Here is a 16,474-nt window from a genome sequence, read left to right as displayed (position 1 = left end):
GTAAGGATGGTCAGGACCAGGCTGCAAGAGAAGCTACGCGTAGACTGACTTGACTTTGCTTTCTTCATTCATCCATCAGTTATGTCAGGGATTCCCGGCTGAAGTTGCTTGAGTGCCACCTTGGGAGGTGGTGATGACAGCACGTGATCCCCACCTTTGCCCAGCCATGCATGCAGCCCTGAAGGCACAGACCAGCCCTACCACCTCCCCTCACTGGGAGCATCAGGAAAGCCGCTCCTCTTTCGGTCTTGGTATCTGAGTTGCTCAATAGCTCCTGAAAAACAAGTTGCCAACTGCTAATTGGAAAAGTACTTGAAAAGTACTGCTACTTGAAAAATTACTTAGGCCACATCAAAAGAAGCGTGGCCAGCAGGCTGAGGGAGGTGATTCTGCCCCTCCAGTCTTGTGAGACCCCACCTGGAGTACTGCGTCCAGCTCTGGAGCCCCCAACATAAGAAGGACATGGACCTGTTGGAGCGGGTCCAGGGGAGGGCCACAAAGGTGATCAGAGGGCTGGAGCACCTCTCCTACGAAGACAGGCTGACACAGTTGGGGTTGTTCAGTGTGGAGAAGAGAATGCTCCGGGGAGACCTTATAGCAGACTTCCAGTACCTAAAGGGGAACTACAGGAAAGATGGGGAGGGACTTTATCAGAGAGTGTAGTGATAGGATGAGGGATAATGGTTTTAAACTGAAGGAGGGTACATTTAGATTAGATATTAGGAAGAAATTCTTTACTGTGAGGATGGTGAGACACTGGAACAGGCTGCCCAGAGAAGCTGTGGAGGCCCCGTCCCTGAAAGCATTCAAGGCCAGGCTGGATGGGGCCTTGAGTAACCTCATCTAGTGGATGGTGTCCCTGGCCATGGCAGAGGGGTGGAGCTAGGTGATCTTCAAGGTTTCTTCCAGCTCTAACCATTCTAAGATTCTATGAAATCTGTGTTTTCTTTTCATGTGAAACTCAGCCTAACCCAGCCCCCCAGCCAGGCGATCTCTGCACTGTAATGCTCCCTCAGTGTGGCATGAGTATGCCTGTACTGGCATTCAGGTGTTTCGGACCTCTGCCTAGACAGGCAATACTGCACACTACCATGGCTTCTTGGTGTTGCCTGTGACCTGAAGGAAAAAAATGAGTCAGGGCTGCAAACTTCCCTGTGTAGTCAGAAAAGAGGACCCTTTCCTAAGAGGCTGACCAGACCTCTCCAGATCAGCTGCTCTCTATCCTGGTTAACTCTTGAATCCTTTCCTGCTGTTCAGAAGCACACCTTAGTGTATGCTTCAGTGCCGTCCCAGTTGAAACCATGTAGATGTTAAGTTCCTGAGTACTTTTGCCACAGGTTAGCTACTCCTTGTAATTCACTCAGCTCTCTAGCCCATGTTCCTGAATGCCTGTCCACCTTCCCCATGCCCACTGCTCTCCTTACAGTTTAGTCCGGCTCCTTCTGGACCCATGTACCCCTCCTTTCAGAGCATACAACCAAGAAGTCACACTACTCCCCCCAGAGCAGAGCCTGCTGGATCTGCCAACCCCATCTGTGCAGCATACTCCTCTTTTTCTGACTCTCTCTTTATCCATATCTTTATCTCTTCCTCTTTCTTTACGACTCATGCAACTCAAATGCCTGCCCGATTCATCGAACTTCTGCACCAGGGAGACACCTTGGTGCTGAAAGAGCAGGCGAAGACTGGGAGGGATGTTTTCACCAGGAGATGGAGGCAGCTTGCAGCCTCCAGCCTGGGCAGCCATCAGCCCCTGTGCGCTGAAAAGGCAGACCCTCCATCATGACACCTCAGTGTTGGGAGGTTGGTTAACTCCAGCTACTGTTAACTGCAACTTCTGCAGAGAGGAAGGATTTTGGATGAAATGCCCCAGATCCCACTGATTTTTCTCTGCTGCTTTCTGGGCCCATTACTCATAACCATAAAGTCACATGAGGCTTGTCTCATTCTGAAGCTCCTATGTAAATGAGCACCCAGCCTGTCTCTTGTGATTTGCTTGTGTGGGGACATTAAAGCTAGTAGGGCTTTTTTTTTTTAAGTACTCTGGTATTTCCCTCACGTCCTTAGGGGATTTTGACCCTCCGATGCTTTCCGCTCTTTGCCCAGACACCTCTTCAAGTTCATGTATTTTTTTCCTTCCTGCTATGCAAGACAGAACTTTTATTTGGATTCTCCCTTTTTGTGACTGCCTCTGGAAGTCTCTTTGCTAAGACGCAAATCTTTCATAGCCAGAGATTCTTTTCTTAGTAGAAAGGCAAAACTAATATGAATCAATTGGCTTGATGACTACTTGCATTGCACTGGAATTCCTTATAACGCAGTACAGGAAGGCATTGCTGCCCAGGCTGTGCTTACACGTTCATTTTGTGTGGGGAAGGGATACTTTTAGATTACAGTAATTCCTGACTGGGAAGATGGATGATCTGAATATTATGTATGTCTCTGGATTTCTCAAGGATCTAACCACCATATTAATAGATAATGTACGATATAGAAAAAAAGAAAGCACTTAGTAAATTTTTAGTGTAGAAAGAACGTCAGTTTATCTTTTGGTACTTCATTGCACCGCTCAGCAAGTCTTTGGTGTGATCTGAAGGACTAGGGCACCTAACAGGGCTGGGACCACCAAGCAGCATGAACTGTGTTGGATCAAAACACTTACATCAAGCTACTGACCTGAGTGTGTATCCCAGGAGCCGCAGGCAGAACTCGGGGAAAGCAGGAACGGAGAGTCCCTGCTGTTACAGTCTGAGGCACTGGCTGCGATGTTCTGCATTTACACAGAAGGTAAGGCATCCAATTTATGGCCTGTGAGCCATCTGCCCATCCTTTCTTCCTGCACTTGTTCAGCCCCATTCTTATCCCGTACAGTACTCCCGCTCACTCAGCAGAGCGGACGAGAAGAGCTACCTGCAGATGGAGGGGACCCGCAGTCGGCAGTGCCACTCCTTCGCTGCAGGCAGACCTCACAGCCAAACTGTGTCTCTCTTGAGGTAGTTATCGAGAAGTGGCTAAGTACGGATGTCTTATTTGATTAGCCATTCATCAATTGCTTGCCATGCAACTTGGTGTACAGATTCCAGCTGACCCACCGACAGCCTGGAGCAAGTAGGAGTGCAATAAATGGAAATGAAAAATATTTGTCTGGGTTTGTGTAAATGTAGGAGTGGCTTCATATCTACTTTTTATGTTTGATTGAATCGCAAGTGATAGCCATTTTGGCAGCTGTCTTTCATCCTGATGTCCCTGAACATGTTACAGATTGACCTAATCTATAACACCCCATTCCTCAGAAGTGTCTAAAGTCAGTTAAATCATCCCTTTCTGGCAGCTATGACCTTTACGCTGATAGTGATAGGCATAGGAGAAAAAGCGGTTCAGTGATTAGGACACACACAAAAAACCCACCCCCATCATGAAACCAAAGCTCTTGGGATAGGCTAAGGTGTCTTTCCCACCTGGGACTGGGATACTTGACTCTAAGCTCCTCTTCTGAACACACGCAGCAGTAACTTTCAAGCTGCTCTGTCAAGTAGGTAGCCCACCTACTGAAAAAAAAAAAAAATCTTAACCTGTTCATCCCTACCTGGGTTTAGGAGGCAATGAGTGGGCAGGGCTATGTGGTAGGGCCACACCTGGTAGTTCAGATGCCCAGGACGATGCTTTGTTTGACAGTCCTGCTGAGACTTTGGCACCAGGAAGGCCTCTGAGCTCCTGTGCAGCATGGGAACGGGGACACAAACTCACCAGAGATATCCTCAGTACCTGGGGATTTTACTGACAGAGGAGCTGAAGGACTTCAGGAAGTATTTGAAGGGCCTGTTAAGATTTCAGTAGTGTCTAGATGCTGGATATAAGTGTTTTAGATGTCCAAAAATTCATGCGGAGCATAACTTTGTGCACTTGGGGCCATGAGGCCACAGTGCATGACATTAGCTTGTGCATTCAATCTGTACAAAATAAGTGGTTCTGCACGGTGGTATGACGCATGTTTTGTTCGGGTGAGAGCCACAGGGGAGCAGCGACTGCATAATTTTATCGTGCATACTTGAGCAGGATGCTATAGTGTAATATGTACAGCTCTGAAATAGAAAACCACAGCACCAAACAGCTGCAATTTCAGTTTATATTAAACTGCCAAGGCCCCTTAAAATCTGGAGTTAGAAGTACAGGTGCCTTTACATCCGAGTGCTCTGTTTCTCAGGTGCCCGCATTTAACACACAGCGCAGCAAACCTGTCACTGATGGGAGCAGATTCAATGCGCTAACGTAAACTTGTTCAGTCATTTCTGTGCCAACGCTTTCTCCACGTTGGTGACAAATACTGATAGCATCAACCCTTGCCTGCTTCAGAAGGGTTGTCCTAGCTGCATAGGAAGAGAGACAAAATGCTTGGAAGAGGTTTAATTGAGCTGCTATTTTGTTAACTACACTTTCCTTGACCATCCACAGTTATTCTGGAGAAGTCTGCCACTAGCTCTTACAACCGTTATTCCTCTAGCTTTTATATTTAGTAGGACACATTCTAGCTCTTATATTTAGTAGGACAGCCACGGCTCCTGTATGAGCATTATCATTCTCAACCCGCAGCCACTCTGACTCGGTCAGTTCCCCCGGTGGTCCAGCAGCTGGCAACTGCTGCTGGCTGGCTGGAGCCATGGATGTTCTCCCGCTGCCTCCCGGGCACCCCAGTGCCCCCCACAAAGGGCTCTCACAGCCCTTTAACACCAAACAGCTGCTGTAGGAAACTTAGTCAGCCCGCTGTGATTGTGTCTCCATTTGTCAAGATAAATGTCTATTGAAAAAAAGCTTGTATGTATATATACATAAATATATTAAAAAAAACCCCACCACACACGTATTTAATGTCTGTCAAACAGAAACCTAAAATAAGAGCAGGTAATTTTGCTTGGGAGTTTTATGATGACTTCTTTTTGTACTAATGTTAATTTTCAAAAAACTCCCTGTGTCTAATATTGAAAGACAGCCTACGGCATGCTATCCAGACTACCCCCTCCTCCAGCCTCACTAAAGTGAATAATATTACGTACGTAACCACTCCCCCCTCCCACCACCCCTGATCTCTGACAGCAATGATTCTTTTAGTTATTGGTTAGAATTCCCTCCGTCCCCCTGCTTTTATTTTTTTTTTGGTTAAGCTCTAGTACACATCCCTGGTGTTGGGCAGTAAGTCCAATTTCCCCTGGTGACTTACTTTGAGGGGGAAGAACTTAGGTTTTATTCTCTGGTTATGGCTCCATGTCAAGGGATTCATATGAGCTCATACAAATGCACATCATGAGTTGGTCCAATTCCCAGCCGGTACTGTTTTTTTTCAAAGAAGCGAATATTTGCACATCGCAAGAAGGAGTGAAAATCCCCTTCTCATTTACAATGTAAAGCATAGCCGGTGAGCTGGGGATCTGCTGCAAGGAATGCAGCTCCATGCGGTGGTTTGTGCTTTGAAACCAATGCTTTTCTTACTGACTGCTCTCAGGTATGCCGCTGAGTACCGTGGGGCAGAATTTGGTCACGGCATAAATACTATGTACCGTGAGACCCCCCAGTCACAATTCCCACTTACTAACGTTATTTGGTGGAGGACTCATTTCATTTCCTGTTGCCTGACATTGGTGACAGAAGAGTGCGCACTGCAGTGACGCCTGGTAAGCATCTTACTGCAAACTCTGGTAATGTTTATATTGCTATATACCTTTAATAATTTGATTGGCTTCAGCAAATTTAGTCCAGGTATGCTGTAGGATAACTAGGATGGGGATTTGGCTAGCTGTCTTATAAAAACAGCCTCTTACTTCCTTTTATACATTCTGGAGTGAAAAGATGCACCTTGAATTGCTTCTGTTGCAGTCCTTGTGCCACAGAGGCATGCCTGTCTAAGCAGACCTTGGTTTTAGGATCTCATTTAAATATGTGCATGTCTTGCACTGCTTCCTGGTTACAGTTTAATGGGAATCAGGCTTTTCAGCCTCTGCTGTGGTCCTTAACGCACAACCACTTAAAAGGCAAGAAAAGTAGCCAAACTGATATTTCAGCATGATAGGTTATAGCTTATGTAGCCTGCAACTTATTACCTACAATGAGGACATGACTTATTTCTACTGGAGGGAAGAGATCACATTATTTTTCATTTACGTGTTATTAATGCACAGTCTAACAGAAGAGGAAGATGTTGCATGGCTTTTTCACAATCATGTGCGTGTCTAGACCAGCCTACATTTGCCTAAAAGAAAAAAGTCATCATTTCCAGAGCCTTGTTTTTTTAAAAAAGGGAAGTTTGGGTGGTGATAATAGAGCAATGAATGATGACCCCTGGCAGAGCTGTTATCTTTGAAGGCTGGCGGCAGGTCAGGCGCTTAGAGGCAGGAAAGCCTCCGGTGCTTGCCGGCGCTCCTGTGCATTTGAGTCATATCAGTACTGTGCACCATTAAAGTTCAAAATGCATTACTCAGACCAGATGTGTAGCTCAGGCCCCGTCAGGCCCAGCCAAACCTGAGTCTATGTGAATGTCAAATTTAACATACTCATCACCAGAATTTTCTTCCTCTCGCTTTTTCCTTTGGGCACTCAGCAGAGAAGACCTATTAGGGCAGAGTTTCATATCTATAGAGATTTCATTATTTAATTAACTGACTTTCAGTTCAGACAGTTTGCTGTTACATCAGACCTTTAAGCTTTGCTCATCTCCCCTGCACTGGGGCTACATCAGATTTCCACTCTGGGCTCCACTATGCGCTCAGTCCTCCTCAGAGGGGTAAGATTTTTCCTGAGGATTTGGGTTTTTCATGTACCTGCACATTGCAAGTTGACTACAACCACAACGTCATCTACACTGCTGAGTTACCTCACTGTCACACATTCGTTCTCTGATCCAAGCTCACTCTCCTCTCCCAGAAGAGAAACCTGCTAACAGCTGTGACCAAGAACAAGCTGGTCTTCAATGTGCAGAGCTTTGTTTTACTTTTCACTGCGCAGCTACATGTTCACTTATAGAAGTGTCTACATGTGCTGTAGATGGCACAGCATTTCCAGCTTCAACCAACTCCTCGAGCTACCTGTGGTTTCATTTTGCACCACAACAAGGCTTCTGCTTCACTGTTCTCCCACCCTCGTGCCGGCTTCTGGGTCAGGCACGTTCCTCCACTCCTTGAGGCTTTGGAGAAGGTGAGGGTCACAAGCATGGCTTGCTGAAAGTTCCCAGCACCTAATGCTTCTCCTTTATGTTTGCCTTCTTCATCTTGCAGACAGCTTCATCTGTAGACATACAGAAGTCTGAGCATACTCTGCAAAGGGCTGACCTTCCACATTTCACAGGATTTACTCTTTTGAGTTAGCAACACTTCCTATTTGGAAATAACTTTGAATTAAGCTCTGACCAAACTCTAGCAGAAAATATAGCAGTCATGGATAGGTTTTTCTCTTTCTTTTTCCTCTCTACAGTGAAGGTTCAGCCTGAAATAATAACATCTGCAGTATAGCTGCTGAAGCGATGTTTGTGCCTAACCTCTATTATTCACACGCTCTTTCTGTTATGTTTCAGGGTGTAACTAAATATTTTCAGTTCTAGGGAATGTGTAGCTAGATCATATCAATCATCGCTTGTTTTTGCCCAGTTGAAAAGCAATAAGCTTTTTAAAAATACTTGCTAATATATAAAAGACTGAATAAACCTCTGTTTTAATACTGCAATGATGAAAATATCATCAGCAGATAAAATTAACCCAGCAAAGCCTATAATAAATGGAAAATAATCACAGGACATCACAGAAGTCAGCAAAACCAGAAGATGATAACTTTATAGGCATGTGGAGCCAGTAAGTGTTTAATCTATAAACTCTCTTGTTTTGAGCTGGGTGAAGCAGAGACAAGTAGACACAAGAAAAAGTACAAACAAGTTCTTTATTCTGAAACTGCATTAGAGTACTCTAAAGATAGCATCAAGGACTGCATGGAAATCCCCTGGATTCATTTTGTAATTTTTTCCGGTGAATCTCAGGATAGCAAATACGAGATGGGAGGGTAAGTGGATGACCACAGCTGGCGTAGGCTGCATTTGGTATTCCGCTTTTGCGGTGCAGACACCCAAGGTGGAATTCGTCTCTGTTGTCTTTCCCTCCCTTGACTAAAAGGAGTGTCCAGATGACTAGTCCAGATGTAGAGGTTTATACTGTAAAGGTGACAAGTTTGGTGAGATGAATCTTACAACCCATTTCTAAGGCGATGTTTCCTCTTGGAGAAAGTTAGAAAATCAGGGGCATACGCTGATTGCCTTTCACTTCATAGCTTTTTGACTAATCTGTTTGATGCTGGGCAAACCACAGAGACGCTCAAAACTTACAGCGACTAGAGCCTGCTGAAATCAATGGGTGTTAGGCATTTAAAAGCCTTGCATATCTGGGGTAATTAACCTCTTACTTCTTCCATTTATATATTTGTTCTGCATGAAATTGGAGAAATGACACTCACCTAACTCTCCCCAGTAGTTACGAGATTAATATGAGTATATGATTACAGTATGCACTGACATCCTGAGGTGAAACGTCTGATACGTAAATAATAGCGCTTAATATTTCTGTCTGCATTGAGGACGTATTCACTCCCCACTAACAACATAATTTTCAGATCAACCGAGTCTCACCTTTTTGAGACTCCTCTTTCATTTTTCCGAAGTCACTTTGTCTTGTTTTCTTTCAGGTACCCCATGGGATATAGAGAAATCAAAATGAAACTTGCCCAAAGGGAGGATATGGAACCAGATGCATGTCTCTGCGCTAAATGACAGCTAAATACTAAGCCCACTTCATTACCATTTCTTTGGTTATTTTACCAGTGTTCCAGAAATGTATGTGAATTCTCAAATAATTCCCAGTTCAGACCCAATATGTTCCCAGTGTAGAAAATCAGAGCAAATGCATTTATGTCAGGGCAGAGCTTTTCTGAATAAGTGTTAATGGCAAGAATCTTGGCATTGTTGCCAAAGACAATATATCCTCCACTTGCATTAATAATGCATTCAAGAAAACAGTGTTTTCCTTTGTAGTCAATGGAATTGCATTAAAGAACTACCTGGCTCCATCACCAATTTCTCTTTCAAAGAAAGCAAAAGATCTGAAATGTTGTCAAATGACAAGGAAAAGTACTGGGCCACAGTTCTCTGTACAGCGCTTGCAGTTGGCTGCAGATCAGTATGTTTAGCGTCTTTGAATGATAACACAGTTGAGATGTATCCGGGAATTTGTATCTGGCTTACACAATGCTTAATGTTATAAATTGGGAGAAATAGATGACCCACTTGTTTACTCTGAGGTTTTCAAGGTTATCAAGAGAATTTCAAGGTTATCAAGAGAATAAACCACTGTGGCATGAACGAGGAAGTTAAGGGAGAATTACATCTAGCTGGCTTTTATCTATTTCTGCAGTGACTTATTGCCATAATCAATGTATAAACACCCTCTTTGCAGTGGAAAAATATTCATAATAAAGATAAAATTCTGATCTCAGTGAGACCTGGGAAGTACCGGTAAAAAGACTTAGAATTACTAGCATGGAAAAACATCCCAGCAATGAGAAAAACAGTGGCAAGAGTCACCTCTTCATCTAGCTTGCTCATGCATCCATGAATTGCATCATTCCCTTTTAACCCTGTAATGAACTATGAACTCATATTGCGCGATTTGCCCACTGTGCCCCCTATGCTCTTTGTTGTTCTCAGGATATAATACCCCACTTTGTATTTGCCTGTATTAAAGTGCACTTGTTTCAGTGGGTCTAGTTCACTAATCCATCTATTTTACAGTGTCTGACTCCTCTGCCTCCTCCGCCTCCTCTGTTTTTACTGTTTTCCCGGTCTTTCTGTCATGGAGTTTTCAGAATTGGAAGGGACCTCTAGAGATCATCTAGTCCAACTCCCCTGCCTCCCCTAAAGCAGGATTACCTAGAGCACATTACTCAGGACTGCATCCAGGCGGGTCTTGAAGACCTCCAGAGAAGGGGACTCCACAACCTCCCTGGGCAGCCTGTGCCAGTGCTCTGGCACCCTCACCATACAGAATTTTCTCCGTGTATTTGAACAGAACTTCCTGTGTACTAACTTGTGCCCATTACCCCTTGTCCTGTCACTGGGAACTATTAAAAAGAGCCTGGCTCCATCCTCCTTCAACCCACCCTTTAGATACTTGTATGCCATAATAAGGTCTCCCCTCAGCCTTCTCTTCTCCAGGCTAAAGAGTCCCAGCTCTCTCAGCCTTTCCACATAAGGCAGATGCTCCAAGCCCTTAATCATCTTAGTTGCCCTTCGCTGGACTCACTCCAGCAGTTCCCTGTCCCTCTTGAACTGGGACAGTATTCCAGTTGTGGCCTCACCAGTGCAGAGTAGAGGGGGAGAATGACCTCCCTCGACCTACTGGCCACACTCTTCCCTATGCAGCCCAGGATTCCATTGGCTTTTTTGGCGACAAGGGCACATTGCTGGGTCATGGATAATTTACTGTCTACTAGGATCCCCAGATCCTTCTCCTCAGAACTACTTCCCAGCAGGTCCGCCCCTAACCTATACTGGTGCTTTGAATTCTTCCTCCCCAGGTGCAGGACCTTGCACTTGGTTTTGTTGAACCTCATTAGGTTCTTCTCTGCCCAGCTCTCCAGCCTGTCCAGGTCACGCTCAATGGCAGCACGGCCCTCTGGGGTATCATCTTTGGTTTTTATCAGTAGTGACCTAATATTTTCTTCCTGGCCATAGATGAAAATGTAGAATGAGATCAAATCTGGCACTGATCTTTGCAAAAAATAACCAGAGAAGTAATGAGATGAAGATTTCTTATTGCCAACCCATTAGTAATTCTGCCAGGGCATCAGTTCTCAGGTAAATGGGCATGGGTTTTTTGCCAGCAAGAGTTGCTAGATTTTTCTGTCCAAAGATTGTACAATACTGAAACAAATACCTCACAAAAATCTACGTAATTGCTTTTATCAACTGGGTTAGTAATTGACATCAGCAAAGCATGGAATCAGGTTTATTTAAGAAGCTTTTTTCCTAGTAATTAACATAGAATGACACTGGTTGTTTTCCTTCTTCTTCAAGCAGCTGTTGTAGGATTTTGGGGTGTAAGTTGCATTCAGGAGGAAGTGATATTATTTACTTGTATCACATAAGAACAATTTTTTCCATTACATTAATATTTAAGGGAAATGTTAGATACAAACCAGGATGTTTACTGAACATTTTTTCCCTCTAAGTTTAGAATTTTATTATCTCCAGAGGAGATATTTACTACCACTGAGATTAATTTGATGATAAAAATTTTTTTATTGCCTTTAGATTTGGCAACCTCAGATTTTCCCTTGATGTGAGTGCAGCTCGGACTTGGGAAGATGTCCAAAATGTTCCAAAATTCATCTTTCTACAAATGTTCATGTTCTGATTTGATAAAGTGGAATTCCTTTGAAAAGATCTAATCATTTTACACCACCCATTGATTGTCAGTTCTGAACTGCAGGAAACTTTTGACGTGAGACAAAAATTGACCTAGAGAGACAACCTACAGTACAAAGGCTCTCCGGTGTCATTAACCTTTAGTAGCTCCTGTGTACCCATCTAATCCACGCAAAAAATAAGCAAAGTCAAACCCCTGAAAAAGTTTCATACCAGGTAACATTTTTTACCTACCATCTGTTTAAAACATGTAAACCCGCCTATCTTCCGGCATCTCGTGCTAGACTTTGGGGAGTTTCGATCCCTGTATGTGGGAGAGAAGTGATCATGCTGTAAACAAGTCAGATGCCAAAAGAACAAATGGATGACACAGAGGGTGCTGGGTTAGAGTTCAACTGTCAAGTTTTGTCATTATGTGGCAAGGCAAAAAGTTCCCTACTCCTACGTGTCTGCACCATCCACCCAGCTCCACTGCCATACTCTGGCTACTGAGCTGCCCTAGCACAGCTGAGGAAAGGGCCCTTTGGTCCCTCAGTCTGCAAAATGGGATGTTCTTTATTTTTAATTCTATTCAATTGCTGTGTTGTACAAGGGCTAAAAAAATAGCAAACGCAATAAAAAAAAATATTTTCCTACATTAAATAAGAGAAAACAATGTGCTATTGGCTTCCTCCACCAGGTCACTGAAAACTTTCAAGAGGAAAGTGTTAATTTAAGTAACTGTAATTCACATATTTGTACCAAGATTTATGTAGGGATACAAGTAAAAGATCTTAGAAGTCTATTTGCTATCAGAATAAAAAGTGCCATGTAAGTGAGAATTAAATAGCTCTCAGATTGGTTTATATTCGGGGGAGGAGGGTGGGAAGCTTATGAAGAACTGAGATATTTTTATTTTTCTTACTAAAAGAAATGAAAAATGACAAATTTACAGTAGACCAACTACCATCAGCCTCTATGCTATGGGGTGCTTCGTGGTGACTAGAGATCAGCATGACCACACCTACGCTTGTCTATACTTGCTGACTCTTGGGGCGGGTTGCTGGGTCCCCCTTGTCCAAGCCTCTTTGCAAGCTAGCTCAGACCAGATTCAGGCTGTGTTCAAACATTGCGTGTCCCATCAGCAGTCCTTCCCAGCAGGATCCCAGGCGTTGTTTTGCTACAGGGAAGGCAAGATATGTGGCAGCTCAACTAGATAGAGCACAGGGTAGCCCATCCCCGAAGGAGAGATGAAAAACCCTTGTTGTACATGGGATATTTCTTTCTCTGAGGGTCCTGGCCCCATGCAGTGGTGGGCTGGTCTTGGAGCTGGCTTTGAAGATAACCCAAAGGAAGCCTATTAAAGCCTTTTCTCAAGAGAGACACCCTTTATATCAGATTTCCCTATGCCTCTCAGCTCCAAGAACTCCAGGTTGCAACTTGCAGGACTGAGGACACCTCAGGACCATTTTTCTCCCAATACATTCTGGTCTGATAGGTCTGAAGAGGAATTTTCCTCTCGGAAGGCTCCATCTGGGGAGAGTCTAAACAAAGCTTTTATAAGGTTGTTTGCAAAGAAGGGGTTTCCCATTTGTGACTATGGGAGATTACCATGTTGACTCTTTAAAAAGAGTTAATTACCAAGAAGAATGGCACCAGCTGACTCTCCGGTGCAGGCTGGTGGGCGCAGTCTGGGTGAATCAGCCAGAGGTTCACACCAGTGTCGTAGTGCTTGGGTGGTTCGGTGGTGCTGGGAGAGTGGCAGCACACTGCAGTGCAGCGGGCACCCAGCTGCCTCACCTTTGGCAGAATTTCCACTTCTTTCCTCCTCTCCATGTATTTTGCATGCCAGCAAACACCAGCACTGCCACTTTACCCTGAGGTCCCCATGTTTAGAAGCTGAGGCGGTTCCTGGCAGAGCACTCAGGCAGCTCAGGGCATCCGTCCCTGCTCAGCAATACTCCAGGCAGTCTCTGGGTGCAGGAGCAGGAGTGCTCCCCTTGGACTCTCCAGCATGACCGAGGAAGTCAGCTCATTAGAGCGTGTTTTCACCCCAAGCTCAATGCAGCCTCCATCTGTTCCCCCCATAACACACAAAAAGCAGCCCAGGGTCTTTAGGATGTGTGGCAAAACCCCTTGTGTGGTGAAGCATGAGCTAGGTGTGAGTTTCTAACAGCTGACACCACACCAGTCACCCACAAGGACACAACTTTTTTTTTTTTTGCGATTCAATTCCAGTTCATCCATCTCAGCTTTTCTCAGAATGATTCTCTAGAGAGCTGGAGGTGTGAGTGTGGACGGACACGTTTATACTGCACCAGTCGCTCAAGACAGACTGACGTGCAGAACTGTGCTTAGCCTCGCTCACAGCAAATGAACCAGGGTATCTGTGATCTAAGTATTTCCGGGCTTTGAAATTTCAAGGGAACTGTAATTAAACATTTAAGAGGAAAAACTTTTATGAGGAAAGATTTTGTGTAACTAATTTTTCCTGAAAAATTGTGATCAGGGTGAAGAAGGAGAAAGCGGGCAGTTTTGTTCCTTTTGTTTTGTGGGTTTTTTTAACACTGGAGCTTATAATTGTAAAATTATCTTGGTCAAAATTACATAAGCTTTTTGCGTATCATTGTACATAATGTCAAAACTTTGAGTCCTTACCTGGCACAATACAATATTACTGGAAGGCTGGATGAAAAGGACAGGGTATATTTATATCGTACATTGCTTTCCTCTATAACTAACGTCAGTTGCTTAACCAAAGAAAACGGTGAGAGGAAAATGAGGTCTTGCTTACAATATTACTTATCTTGTCACCAGAACTAAGTTTATCACATAAAGATAGTAACTGCAATTAAAAAGCCATCATCTCACTGAATAACAGTGAGAAACAGGAAAAGATAAGTCACACCACACCCAGAAACTTCTCTTGCACAGTCACAGAATAACCTGAGTTTCCTGAACAAATGACAGGTGATTTTTTCCAACCTTCAAATACTCATTTTTGTCTTCCTACTTCTAGTTTAATCAAAGACCACATTTGTTAAGGCAAAAACCTTAACAAAAAAATTTGCCCTTAAATACTCACCCAGATTGGACGACTCTGTCCTCTGTGCCCACCAGCAGTGCGGTGCACGGGCTCACCTCAGCAGAGGGTCTCCCCCTGTCCCACCTCCTTCACCTCTCCAGACATGCTGTGATGGGTGAGATGCTGTACCACTTCTGCTTGGACCATCTCCAGATTCTGCTATTCAGAGGAATATGAGTACAAAAGCATATTTGATTTCTTTTGATCTATACCCACTTGAGAGTAATGAGGGATTACTTCAACAGATGTCCCCTACTTTTTCCCCAGGGTATTAATTACGCAAACTCCTCCCCACCCCTTGTCAGTGAGACACAGGGGAAGCTAGCCACTGGTGATGGCTTATCTGCACAGATTTCACGTTACTTGTAATCAAAAGACAGTGTTTGATAGATTTTGCTAAACAAAGTGGTTTATTCTGACTTCTGTCACTTAATTTTTTTTTTTTGTTCAAAGTATCGGATTTCCACAGATATGTGTTTTAAAAACAAATTACGCCAACTTTTAGATGGTTTTTCTCTTCCATAAATCTCACTACTGTATAATCTGAGTTGGAAGTATATAATGATTCATGCAACCTCTTCCTTTCCCACGTGAAAATAGTTATTGTTCCTCAGACATTTTATCTAGGTGCTTTTCACACATGTCTATGTACCTTAGGTGCAAATGCTTCTACGTGAGTTTCAGTTTTAGTTTATTTCGGTTCAGGATGAGTTTTTTTAGACACAGCTCTTATCTCCAGCCGCATGTCTCCAAACAACATCAAAATAATATTGTCATATTTTTCCAAAATGTCTCAGGTACTTCCATTAATTTCAAAAGTGATGGCTGCCAGAAGATGTCAGATGGGAAGCGGGCCTTTGGCTGGAGCACCATATCATGCACACTTGTCTGATATTCTCAAATGATGCCTTCGGTCCCCACTACTCCACTGCCTTCCGGGGGCTGGCGGATCTCCACAGCTTCGCTGTGTGCACGGTCTCCCATCTGCTTTGGCATCCCGACGTCTCCACCTCTGTGCTTTCCAGTTGCAGAGGCTCGTTGCCGCCTGACTGCGCTGGGACAGGGCTGGAGGACCCCAAGTCAGCCAGAGCATCGGGGCAGCGCCTGTGGTCGGCACAGCCACCCTCATGCAGTGAGAGTGCTGTTACACTGTCAGCTGAGAAAAGTTCCCTTGTGGGTAGATTCTCCTTCCCAGTTCCTCTTTTAGCCATTTTTTGCCTTCCCTTTGCTTGTCACAGCCTCCTCCTGCCTGCTTGGCCAGCAGCTTGCCTGCCTGCCTGCCAGGATTTCGTCTTCCCCTCTGCAAACAAGTACATTGCTCCCTGGCCAGCAACCATCCCAGTCTGCCCCAGATGCCTGGCTTTCCAGTGTACGGTTCTTGTTGGCCTACCCCTCGCAGCACAGCCACCCTGTGAAGCCCACAGGACTTCCCGGTGGCTGCCTGCCCCTGCTGCCCTCTCAGTGCTTCTCTGCCTCTTTAAGAAGGTATTGCATCGAGAGGGAGGAAATGTTTGGGTTTTTTCTAGGAGGTTATTTAAGGCTTCTTGTTGCATAATTAAGAAATGTTTCCACCAAGCAATTAGCAGCTTACCCAGCTGTGAGTATCTTTCATTCACCCTGTGCTTGGGAGCACGCCCAGGCTTTGGGCTTTGTGCAGGCCTATTTGCTCTTTTTCGCCGCAGTTGTTTTCAGTGGAAAAGGCTGAAGATGTGCTCATCTTCTGAGGACAGCTGTGGGAAGGCCCCAGGAATGGCTGCCCCGCAGCGAGCTGCGTCCATCCCCTCATCCCATGTGGGACAGACCAAAGTGGGTAAGGCAGGGCTGGCTCTCGCGCTGTCCGGCTGCACCCGCCGTGTTTCGGAGAACGCGATGTGGGTGTGCAACCTCTCCTTGCCGCTTGCTAGGCAGAACAGCCAGTGCTGCAGCCACCCTGGTGCAAGACGAGGTTTTATTTCTAACTG

Source organism: Vanellus vanellus (genome assembly GCF_965231255.1).
Source record: "Vanellus vanellus genome assembly, chromosome: 3".
Taxonomy (NCBI): Eukaryota; Metazoa; Chordata; class Aves; order Charadriiformes; family Charadriidae; genus Vanellus; species Vanellus vanellus.
Note: the sequence above shows the minus strand (reverse complement) of the source record.